The 12,582-nt window shown below is 40.7% G+C and overlaps 1 long non-coding RNA gene across 1 annotated transcript; it reads right to left on the bottom strand.

Annotated features, from left to right (window-relative positions):
- Positions 1-1,362: 1,362 nt before the first annotated feature.
- LOC125007651 lies at positions 1,363-7,660 on the bottom strand. The gene is made up of 3 exons (XR_007112757.1): positions 7,243-7,660; positions 6,799-6,877; positions 1,363-2,137 (listed from the first exon to the last, which is right to left on the bottom strand). It is a non-coding gene; the product is annotated as an uncharacterized LOC125007651 (long non-coding RNA).
- Between the last annotated feature and the right edge of the window lie 4,922 nt (positions 7,661-12,582).

Genomic DNA, 12,582 nt, shown 5'->3' with positions numbered 1-12,582 from the left:
CTTCAAATCTAAAAATATACATCCCAGAAACACTCCCTCATCAGAGCGGCAAACTCTTTGCTAAATATCTCATCACTTATCACATTTTTTAAAGCGGTTCTGACCTCCAGATGTGGTCAGAGATCACATCTCTCATCCCCTCTGCATCCTGGGGCATTCACACCTGTTTTTTACATGATCAGATCTGACCCTGAGATTGTGCTATAACACATGCTTAACTTCATTGTTTTCATACACTTGTGTATATTTCCTTATATTCTCACCATGTGCAATAATGTTTTTCACTGTAGAGCAATAACTCGGAACACAGGTTCACTTCACTTATACTTGTACATATTGTTATATATATTTCCTATATTTTTCACATTCTCTTACTTAATCTAAATGCTTCAAACCATAACTGACCTGAAGGATTTGTGAGTTTATTTTTTTTTTATTTTGAAACTGTATATCAATACTAAAGTAAAACTAAATATGTATAATATTTTAAATAGAGTACCCACAGTTTGCCTTGACAGCTTTGCCACAACATCTGGAATCATTTAACAGGTGACCTCTTTGAAAAGGTAAATGCTACTGGCTATGAATGGGGAGGATCGAGTCAATGAAACAGCACCTCAGCTCTACAGTGATTATTGAGAGTTTGTGAAGTAACGTTTCCCAACATATTTTCATCTCATGCATCTGTAATGTGCGTCAGAATTTACAAAACTGATCATAAGGTTAATAATATTTGTCACATTTGACTCGGGGCACCCTTTTTTTTAATTCGGTTAAATAATGGGTCTGTCCCATCCCCTTCTCCTCAATCTTCCTTCTATATCATTAGTGTCATCATTATTACTATTATTAGTAGTACTGTTGTTATTTTTATCATTATCGTTTTCACTATTTTTATATTTTATATAGGTTTTATGTATTTTTATATTAATAATAATTTAAATGCTTACACATTTTATATATTTCATTTATTAATATTGTTTATTATTTATGTTTTTGATTTATTTTTATATTCATTTGTACTATTTTATTATAATTTAAATTATTATTATAATTAATAATAACAATAAGAAGAAGAATATTATCACTGTTATCATAATGATTAATAATAGTATTCCAAAAAGTGGCAGTATTATAAAAATTATTATTATATTTTCAGTGTTGTCTGACAGTGTTTTTCTTATTTTCAATGCAAACGTCTTAAATATTACTGTCACCCCTTGGTTCACACTACATTTGTCTGTCCATGTCACTGTCTTGTCTCGTTGCACAGTAAAAAAAAATAATAATAATAATATTTCACAGCATCTGCATTTTACTGCAGAATGAGTTCCACCAAATAACAATATATTCACACATTCCTTTGTTTTGAATCTTTATTGAGCAGAAAACCTTAAATGGTACAGACGAGTCGTCCCGTTGCAGCCCCTCAGACAGGAAGGATGAAGAGAGCACCCGAGCCGCTCGACGCGAAGTCTGCGACTCTAAATCTGTAAACTACTAAATTATTGTGTAGCGTGCTGCACGCGGACGATAATCCCCGCCCCCAAGAACAGTATTTCCAGGAATCCCCATATCTGATAGGTCAAGGGATTCCTGGGAAAACTGGACCCCAGGAGAGAGGAGCAACACCTGCTAATGTCAAATGTCTATTTTGCGCCCAATTAGTAAAAATAAATAAATAGATAGTAGTTTATAATCTGACAGCCTGTCAGAGGACCCGTGGCCTGGACGATGCTCGTCTCAGATCGTCTTTCCTCCGTCCCGAGCTACAGTGCTTCATCTCAGACTACCAACTGACCAGAGATGCAGCACTGCACCATGGGCCGCAGGGATCGCAGCAAATTAAAGCAGCTGGGGGAGGGAAAGGAGAGAATAAACATGGAAACCGTGCACGTCCTGAATAGAAATAGAACCTGTGTTATAAAACACAGCTGGGACAAAACTATCATGACAACTGTCTCTAAGAGGTGATTAGTGGGGAGGAAAGGGAGGGAGTGAAGTGTTCTTTCAGGGGGAGGGGGGGAGTAAACAGGAGATGACTTGAAGCCCCAGTAGGTCCACACTGAATAATACCAACTTCCAGTCGTGCTGCAGCCGTCGCTCCGTCTCGACGTCCACACGCGACGAGAGGAAACTAAACGACAAAAAAAAAAAAGAGACAGAGAGAGAGAGAGAGAAATGTAAACACAAGAACAGGACGTCAGATGTGAAAACGTTAATGTGTCTTTTTAAACCGTAAACACGTCGCCGGATTAACGTCCTTATGTCATAACGTCCTTAAACTACGCAGACGGCTTTTTTCCGAAATGGAAATCACATCGTTCCAAGACTGGACACGTGTGTGATGAACACAGATATTTTTTTAATGCTTAGAAAATACTGATGAGAGTAAAACGCCAACTTAATTTAATTTAGTTTCTTTGTCTTTCTCAGTGACTGCGTTTGAGTGTGTGAGTGTGTGTGTTCTCGTACAAGTGTCTTTCTGGGGACCAGGGGATGGTTTTACATCATCGGAGTGAGGACATTTGTGCAAAGTGAGGACATTTTGGCCCATTTAGACTTCTGCATAGATAGATAGATAGACAGATAGACAGATAGATATTGCAAATTGTCATACATAGATATATAGCTATAGAAATAGTAACAAAAACAATAAAAGTCATTCAAATATTAAAAATGTAATTGCAACAAATTGAATTAATGACCAAAAGTGACTTATATAAGCCGGTTAAAGACAGTCCAGTGTCACCTCTCATGCACAGATGAGGATCTGCACAGTTGTTTTTATTACTAAACTAATACTAGACATTGATCTCTGACAAAGGAAGCCCCCAATTGTGGTGAGTCTTGCAGCCGAAGTGATTTCCTCCACGTAAAACGTTAACAACCTATTTTCCCAATCACTTATTTACTTATTTAAGGGACCGTGCAACAATGTCCTCAAGTCTTCCGAGCTATCGGAACAGGGGACAGGGGACATGAGAGTCTGAGAAGACAGACATGGGAAGACAGGAGGGGGACAGAGAGAAGTTGCCGGGTGTTTTCCAGGAATGCTCTTGACTGCTCGGCTGGAAACTCCCAGGCCGGCCCATATAAGGAGCGAGGCAGTCATTTATTTTGAGGATCATGGAAAATTGCTGCTTTGGATAAACATTCCCTTTTCCAGTCTCTGATACCCCCACCCCCAACCCCTCTCTCCCCCTCTCCCTCCCCCTCTCCCTTTCTCTCTCTCTCTTTCTCACACACATTGACCTCCTCCTCCTTCCAGCCAGCAACATACTGTACATTCCCTTTTCTGGTCACATTGGTGAGAGACTAACTTAAAAGGCAAGCGGTGCAAGAGGAGGCCTTTATCTCACTCAGTGCTCCGCCATCTGCTCCGGTCTCAATAAGTCCATATTAAGAAGAAAGCCTCGCTGTCCCCGTTTTCTCTCTCGCTCCCATTCCCACAGACGGACTGACATCAACCTTTTCTGGGCCATGCAACGCTGCATCACTCAGTGATTTTTATGTAACTTTTCCCACATGCATATAGTTCCTTATATTTGTGCCGTTGTTGCGCCACTAAAGATGCTGCACCTGCTCACAGCAACATCCCATTGTTGAGAACGAATGCAAAGAAGCATCACTGGTGCACGTGTGCAGATAAATGCAATATAAATGATTATCTTATTTCATCCGTCTGTGACGTTTTTCCCCTTGATTTTTGTTTCTTAGCTGCAGGATCTTCACAAACTAACAGCGTTAGTTGTAGAACAGGACGCAATGATTTAAAAACTTCTTCTCTAAAAATCACTGGACTGTGTGTAATGTGCATATTTACTCCCATTTCATACATCTCTTGTCCATTTGTGCATTTATTAAGTTATTATTACTGTTTTATTTTCATTATATTCTGTTTCTAATACACCAATTTTTCTTTTACTAACTTCAAGAGTGTTTTTTCAAATTTTTTTAATGTGCATTTGTGCTACCGAGACCAAGCGTTTTCCCCCTTGTGCATGAATCAAGTCGGTTTAACCTACCGTGTAAACGTCTAATGATCCAAATGGTTTTCCTAAATGCTCACACACACACAAACACACACACACACACAGCTAAGTAAAACCACACTGATTGCGTTGTAATTACGTATGTCGCAAAAAACAATTCTACTCTACGTTGTTATATTTTTTTTACATCGGTGCAGATTTAAATGAAAATGGACGAATGTCGTCTGAGCTCACAGCAACTTCTCAGTCGAGGTCTATCAGCCGTGAGTGGAAATGTGTGTGTGTGTGTGTGTGTGTGTGTGTGTGTGTGTGTGTGTGTGTGTGCATGAGGCATGTAAGTGTATTTAGACAGAGGGAGCCATCTCTCCTGGTAGAGCCAAACATTGCCTAATATGGTCGTCTTTTTCTTTCCTCCTGGCTCCGTAAATCACATAACCCACAGGAAACCCCACTCTTCATTTTAGTCCATTTCTCACTTCATTTCTCTCCATCTACTCACTCCTTCTCTCTCTCTCTCTCTCTCTCTCTCTCACACACACACACACACACACACACACTCACACACAGACACACAATACATGTGCATTGAAGGAAATAATCTCTTTTTTAAACAAATGTAGTGACCAAACAGCTAAGACACAGATTTACTCGAGGGATTCGACATCTAAGCTAAACTGAGTGTTACCGTACATGTTACGCTTGTTATAATCGTTCACATTCACGTTATAAAAAAAAGGGAAATCTAATCAGAAAACAGAAGGAGAATACATTTGGGTGTTAGTCATGAGGGGGTGCCAAAAAACAATTTAAAGCATTTATGGTTGAAACCCAGTTTAACCCTAGATGACAAATAAAAGACCAACTGGAACCAGATGGTGACAATTAGTTTTTCAAGGTTCACAGGCCTTGGTCAAATTACTGACCTATACGGCATGTGATTAGTTTCTCTTTTTAGTTATATGTTTGGAAGAAACTGGTCGATAAAGTTTTGAGAAGACATACACTTTGTTACAATCATTTCACGACAACAGATAAAATATAGATTTATTTTTTTATTTATTTATTCCAACTTTAAAGGTGATAACAGAGATTTACGCGCCCGCTGCTGTTGTAAGTTTCATGTACATTTGTTTGGTGCCGGATCACTTCAGGTTATCGAAAACTCCCGACGCAGCTGCTTCTTTAATAATTAGACTTTTTTCCCCAGATATTTAGAGAGTAACAAATTCGGCCCAAGGAACAGAAAAGACTCGGCAGGGAGAAGTAAAAAAAGGTGCCGTCAAACTAGATCTGTCCTATTTTATTTTTTGCTTCACTTACTTCATTTATATATGTATTTTCTTTAATTTTTTGTTTGTCTGGATGTACGTAAACTTACTGAGGGTCCAGTACATGTGGGAGGTATGAATGGACAGGAACTCACGGTTCATGTATGGATACTGTTTGTTTACTTGAATACTTTTTGTTACATTTGGAAATAAAAATTACCTTTATCAAAAAAACGCTATCTTACCGACAAATCAGAACACGTTAATGAAGGCTTAGTGTGTTTTCGTGGAGATTTTCAGCTTTGGAAATGAAATAAGTGTGATGCATATTTCAAAATATCGTTGAAAAGCGGTGTAATCGTAGACATTGGATGGTGGGTATTTCTGCGTAGGTTATTTAGTGTGGAGAAATGTTTCCATAAGAGGGGTTTATCGCCCTCTGTATCTCCTTCTCCCACTTCCTTTGACTTCCTCATGCCTCTACCAACCCTCGACCCGCACACCATCCCCCCCAGTCCATGTGAAAAAGACCCTGGGAATTATGGTTCCCCCGTCCCACGGGGGGAATGGTGTAAGTATGTGTGCGTGTAGAGGGGTTATGTGAATGTCATCTTAATGCAGTACCCCCTAAGAATCTCGTCTGCTCAGTAAATAAATAGAGCATTTCCTCCCCTCCTCCTCTTCCTCCTCCTCCTCCTCCTCTTTCTCATGCACATCCCAATTCTCAACAGATCTTGGCTGCCTGGGGAGTAAAATGCATGTTTTGGGGACACTTTATAGCCCTCCCCCAAAAAAACCCCAAATAGTACCAAATAAAGACACTTTTCATGAAGAAATTTTAATTGTAAGCTTTTTTTTCTTACATTAGTAAATAAATGTCCCCATTCTATTGTTTGAATAGATGCTTGAGCTCTTTGTAAAAGGAATATTTTATCTGATAAAGCCAAGTTTTTGCTATTATTCACATTAATCTTTATTTGTTCCGTGAGTTTCTGAGATAAGTTGCAGAAAACGCAGTAAACGATGGCTTCTTAAAACCAACAGGTTTGCAGTTGTACTGTTAAATGTTCCTAAACGAATGGTCCAGATGACCTTCCAGCTCTTTCCAGTAGGTGCACGGCCAAAACGCTCCATTGGTTGGAAAATCGCTAATGAACTGAATAACTTGTGATAAACGGGGATTGCACGCGAATTAGCAAACGCAAAAGTTGCAGTCTTGGAATGAGAAAACGGGAACTGCCATCACCATTTGAAGAGGGTCCCCCCCATGTCCCTTACCCGCAGATGTCCTTTTAGATTTTTACAGATGTGTAGTTATTGTTTTTTTAGTTTCAAGCAGAAATTCAAGACAAACAGGAACCAGCATCCTCAACCTACTGTCCACAGAAGGCAGTTCTATCAGGAACCCAAGTTTAAACTGGTTCAAAGACACAATTTTCCATAAAGGAAAAAAAAATGTCATGAAATTGCACTTAGACACCAGAGTGATCTAAATTCTGTGAGTGTGTGTGTGTGCGTGACGCTCGTCCTCTTACCTGGTCTGTTTCTTCCACACCTTTGGTTTCTCCTTCTTGTTCATCTTGTTTCTGAGCAGGAATCCACACAGGCGTCGTTCTGAGGGGAACAGACATGACTTATGTACATGGCATGCATGTGTAGTTACATAACCAATATTTCTTTTTTTCTTTTTGTTCCTTTATCATCACCTAGTGGTTTTAGTACTTGTCATCTGCGTACGTGTACGTTTGGACTATGTATTCGGTCTCTTTTGCATCGTTTCCCGTGCTAATGCAAATGCGGGTTTATACACCTGTGTATGTACCAAGTGACTTCCAGTTTTGCTGCTTTTAGTTTTTGCAAAATGACATATAAACATTCGTTATAATGTGAGTGTGTTGCACAAAAAAACAAATAAAAAATTAAAATTAAAAGTCTTGCTCTGAAAAACATTCATTTAGATGGAAAAGTCGTGACCGTACCTCGTTCTCTGCTGAGGTGGTGCTGTTGAAAGCTGTCATCGGGGGCAGCAGCCACAGCAGGACCGCTTGAGGTTTCCACTGCTTCTTATCTCCACTTGGTGCAGTGCAATCTTAGGCTTTTGATCGTCTATCACAAAAGCAAATTTTGCACAAGTGAAGCCGCTCGGCGTCCGCTTTACAACGTTCTCCCAAAGCCTCGGCATATTTCCGGTGAGCGGGAGTTCAAGCCAGAGTAAAAATTGGGTTTGATCTTCAGTGTGGGACCCACACTACTTTTCTCTGTGAGTCTGTCTTTTGAAGCAGATGGACTGCTAAGACATACATTCCAGTGTTACCTTGTATGGTCACTGGAGGGTGGGCCCTCGCGCCAGTGCGCTCTCGAGACATGACTGATTGGCTGATGTTGGAGGACCCAAGAAGTCACCACTGACCGGCAGAATCTGAGTGGGGAAAGACGCGAGACGGTAGACAGGACAGGAATAAACAGAGAGGAGGAAGAAAAAGAGGGAGAACGGAGGAGAGTCAAAAGAGGGGAAGTTTGAGAGACAGAAGAAACACTGCGTTAAGAGCACAGGGGAGGGCGAAGGAAGAAAGAGAAGGAGGTGGGGGGGGGGGCAAAAAGAAAGAGGCGAAGGAGTTAACGGGGGATGAGTGAGTGCGTGTAAAGGGGCTATATTCTCCCCACGAATAAATAAAAAAGAGCATTTGACAGTTTCCATACCTCTTCTAAATTTGGTGCTTTTTCGTTGGCCAGTGAACTGACTGGATAGTGAACTGAAATGCCATGTGGAACCTATCACAGGAGAGGGGAGAAACAGGAGGTGAAAGTCGGGTGAGACGGGGGGCGAGGAGGAGGAGGAGGACGAGGAGGAGGGTGGAGGAGGTGGGGGGTGAGGGGGGAGTGAGACAGAAAGAAACCAGGGGAAGGAAGGAGATAGCGACCATAAAAATCAAGGTGCAATATCGTTGTTTAACATTCTTTGTCTTTCTTTTTTCTTTCTCTCACACACGTGTTTATACAGCGATCGGCCACAACATTACGACCACTGACAGGAGAAGTAAATAAGGTTTAAACCATCTGGTGACAATTCAGTGTTCTGCTGGGAAACGTTTGGACATGACATTCGTTCGTGTGGATGTTTCTTAGACATGTAGCACAGACCTAGACCTAGACCAGACACCCCCCACCCCATAACAACGACACTACTTGATGGCAGCAGTAGAAACAACTAAAAAAAAGACGTGAATAGCAGCAAAAGGTGTTGACCTGGCCTCCAAATTCACTAGATCCCAAACTGAATCTGTATCTGTGGGATGATCCCCAGACGCCCCTCCCCTCAACCCATAAGACCCGAAGGCCCCCACTAATAACATCCTGTTACCAGACACCTCAGGACACCCTCAGAAGGCCCATGTCCATTCTCTGGTGAGTCACAACTGGTTTGGAGGCACAAGGAAGGTGGTCATAATGATATGCCTGATTGGTGGTGTGTACTACTAGCAAACATCACATTACAATATATCACAAACAACAAATTTTGGTGAGCCTGCGTGAACTGTAGTCTCAGTTTTCTGGTCTTAGCTGACAGAAATGGCCCCCGGTGTGGTCTTCTGCTGCTGTAGCCCATCTTCTTCAAGGTTGGACGTGTTGTGCGTTCAGAGATGGTATTCTGCATTCCTTGGTTGGAACCAGTGGTTATTTGAGTTACTGTTGCCTTTCTATCATCTCCAACCAGTCTGACCATTCTCCTCTGACCTCTCACATCAACAACTGCCGTCACTGGATATTTTCTCTTGTTCAGACCATTCTCTGTTAAACCCTAGAGATGGTTGTGCGTGAATCATCAGTTTCTGAAATACTCAGACCAGCAGCCCGTCTGGCACCAACAACCATGACCACGTTCATAGTCACTTAAATCCACTTTCTTCCTCATTCTGATGCTCGGTTTGAACTTCAGCAAGTTGTCTTGATCACCTCTACATGAATAAATGCATTGAATTACAGCCATGTGATTGGCTGTTTAGCCATTTGTGCTAGCAAGCAATTGAACAGGTGTACCTAATAAAGTGGCCAATGCTTCACATTCGCCAATGGTGAAATTTCTGCCAAAATTTAGGTGAACACGAGTCACAAATGTCCAGACCGCCTCAGTTAACTTTACAGATTCTTTATTGATCCAAAACAGTGAATTTCAGAGATGGAGAAGCAGCAGGAAATACTAAAGCGGAAACACGCTATTACCAAGCGAACCAATCACAGCTCTTGTGTCTGCGGCACGTAGTTTTCTAGTAGTAGTAGTTTTTTCTGGGGAGGTGCACGCCAGCTATGGCACATAAAGAAGTGGAGACGGGCCAAAATGTCCTCACTTTGCACAAGTGTCCTCACTCCGATGATATAAAACCATCATGTGGTCCTCAGAAAGATGCCTGTACAAGAACACACACATACACATTCAAACACAATCACTGAGAGAGACAGAAACTTTCCATTTAAGGATACACCTACATTGCCAAGTAGCTTTTATTTTTACTTTAAGAACAAACAATCGCTGTTGCTATGCAGATTATATACAGTATTACATGTAGTGGCAGCTGGTGGTGAAATTTGGTGAGTGGAAACATCACCTACAATAAACCCATTTAAAATAAAATTTTCAACTTGTATTAAATGAAAAGATTGTGCAGTTTGAACCAGAGACAGTATGAAAACACAGAAAACCAAATGTAATGATAAATCAAAACGACCAGCAAGTGCCAGTGCTGGAGAGGGAACTGTTCCCTTTTACCCTCAATTAGCTGCAAGTGTTGTTCCATTCAGTCACTTCTTCCAGCATTAATCATAAGGATGACATGACAGTCACAGCATTTCACTGACAGACATTTTTAACGGACTCAGTTGGTGTTTTCATGCAAAATGTGTGAAATAAAAAGGTGCAACTTATAGGAAACATTAACAAAAAATAACTTTAAGTATGTAGCTTTAGCTGAGAATCTTCACTTACTGAGACTATGACAGCAGACGCTGCATTATGGAGGAAAAAAAATCATTTTGAGTCTAAAAACTTGAACCTCAATGTCCCACGTGGCATCAAACATCACTAATTTTGTCAGACAAATGGTTCAAGTCCACAATTCCTTCTTGAGTCCGTGCCTTATCTCCTCCAAAAAGCAGGAATGGAAAACAGAAAAGTGAATCATTGGCGACGCCCGCCTTTAGCCAGTCATTTCTTTCAAACCAAGAAAGAAAACAAAACTTACAGCTTTGTGGTTTGTTCCTTTGACTTATTTGAACATCGTTTGGTTGATGCGATTCCAGGTCCATAACTTAAAACCTTTCCTCCAAAGACATTGAGGAAAATTGATTAGAAATCAAGTAATCCATCTTGTTCATGCTAACGCCGCCATAGCTGAACTTCTTCTCCCTCCTCTCACTCCAATTTTGACGTTTTTGTTGCTGCCTTTGGTTTCACCAAAACTTAAAACAATCGATTGTAAGTTATTTAAAAAATAATCTTTTTTTTTGTGTGTGTGTTAGCTTGGGAGGGCTTAGCCCTGTTAGCCGATTTAACCAGCTGTCCCTGATTATATGTATCTAAAATGCAGCATGAAACCAACTTAGTCAGGCATATCTTAAAAATATGGATGACTTGTAATTTCCATCTTGTAAATTTAAAAAAAAAACAAAAAAAAAAAACAGGTGTTGTATTTGACGACCTCATATACCGTAGTTACTCGAGAGGACATTAACTTGGCCTCCACTGCTGGGAAGCCCTCGAGTTATTTCTGAACGCTACGCCATTAAACCCTCGTGTAAATTATTATTACGATATTGTCAAAATTAGGGACATCCTGTCTCAGAGTGATGCTGCACAAGTACTGTCAGGGAAAGAGAGATAATCTCAGAGACGCCCGTTGCACCTTATCACTGTCCCCGCAATGAAAAACCAGAATGATCAGGCTCGAATGAAATGCAGCACACACAGCTAGAACCTGATGTGCGTTTCCTAAACCGTAGATATATCTTCATATGTGTACGAACATGTGTTTGGGAGAGAAGTGGGGGAAGGTATGAAACACTCCAGAGTCTTTAAACTCTCCCGTCTGTCTTCTCGTCCCGTCTCTTGTGTCTTAATATGGTAATGTTTGGAGATGGTTCACTGTTTGCAGCAGATGACAAAATTGAGCTATTAGTGGTGGCAACAAGGCATAGACATACGCACACACACACTTCCCCGTCTTACTATCTTTGGGCAGACTCTCCATTAACACAACGTCTTCTCTCGCCCCTAATCCTTACATCACAACTGAAACTGACCCGGACTTTAATCTAATTCTTAATCTACACAAAGCAGGGTCACACACACATACACATATATATATATGTATATATATATATATATATATATATATACAGTGCAGAGCAGGTCCCAAGTAACTGTAGGCATTTGAATGGTTTATTATTTTGGAAAAAAAAACACAGCAGAGGCCAACAACCAGCTCATGGACAATCATCCCCACTTCCTCCCATTGGTCAAATTCACTTGAGAATACCAGGGATACGGGCGGCGCCAACTTCCGAGTTTGGAGTCAGAGTCTGAGCAGCTCGACCGTCCGAGAGCGGAGCCACGTTATCAATGACCTCCCCACGCTTACCACTGCATTCCCTGGTGTTTGTGTTTTATCGATACCACGCTCTGCCCCCGACCACCACCAGTTATAAAAGAAACATTTATTTTAACCTATACTTAATTATTTAGTCATTTGATTTGTTGTCATATCCTGTTTCTGTGAAACTTGTCAGAAAAAATATCTGAGATACTTGAATATACACCAATCTGCCACAACATTATGACCACTAATGGGAGAAGTAAATGACATTGACTGTCTGGTGACAATTTAATGTTCTCCTGGGAAAATTGTGCATCTGGTTACTAAGACATGTAGCACCCACCTACACCAGACCAGGCACCCCCACTCCACAGCAAATGGCACACACACAGAAAAATACTTTAAGAACAACTAAAAAAAAAAAACATGAACCACTCCACAACCTGTTTCCAGACACCACATCCCTTAAAAGGCCCACGTCTGTTCTCTGATGACTCCCAACACATTTAGAGGCTACACAATGTTAGGAAAGTGGTCATAATGTTATGACTGATCGGTACTACAGGTATTTATCAAACTTAACTGCTGCACAGGAAACATCACATTAATATATATCAATAACAACAAACATTTTTCATTTTTTTCATTGTTATTAATGTGAGGATTGTCAGTGTATCCTCATGTTCATTAATTAATACACAATACGACAATGGACATATTCATTAACGGGTA

The sequence above is a fragment of the Mugil cephalus genome, chromosome 5 (genome assembly GCF_022458985.1).
Source record: "Mugil cephalus isolate CIBA_MC_2020 chromosome 5, CIBA_Mcephalus_1.1, whole genome shotgun sequence".
Classification (NCBI taxonomy): Eukaryota; Metazoa; Chordata; class Actinopteri; order Mugiliformes; family Mugilidae; genus Mugil; species Mugil cephalus.
Note: the sequence above shows the minus strand (reverse complement) of the source record. Positions and strands in the feature narration are given on the sequence as shown.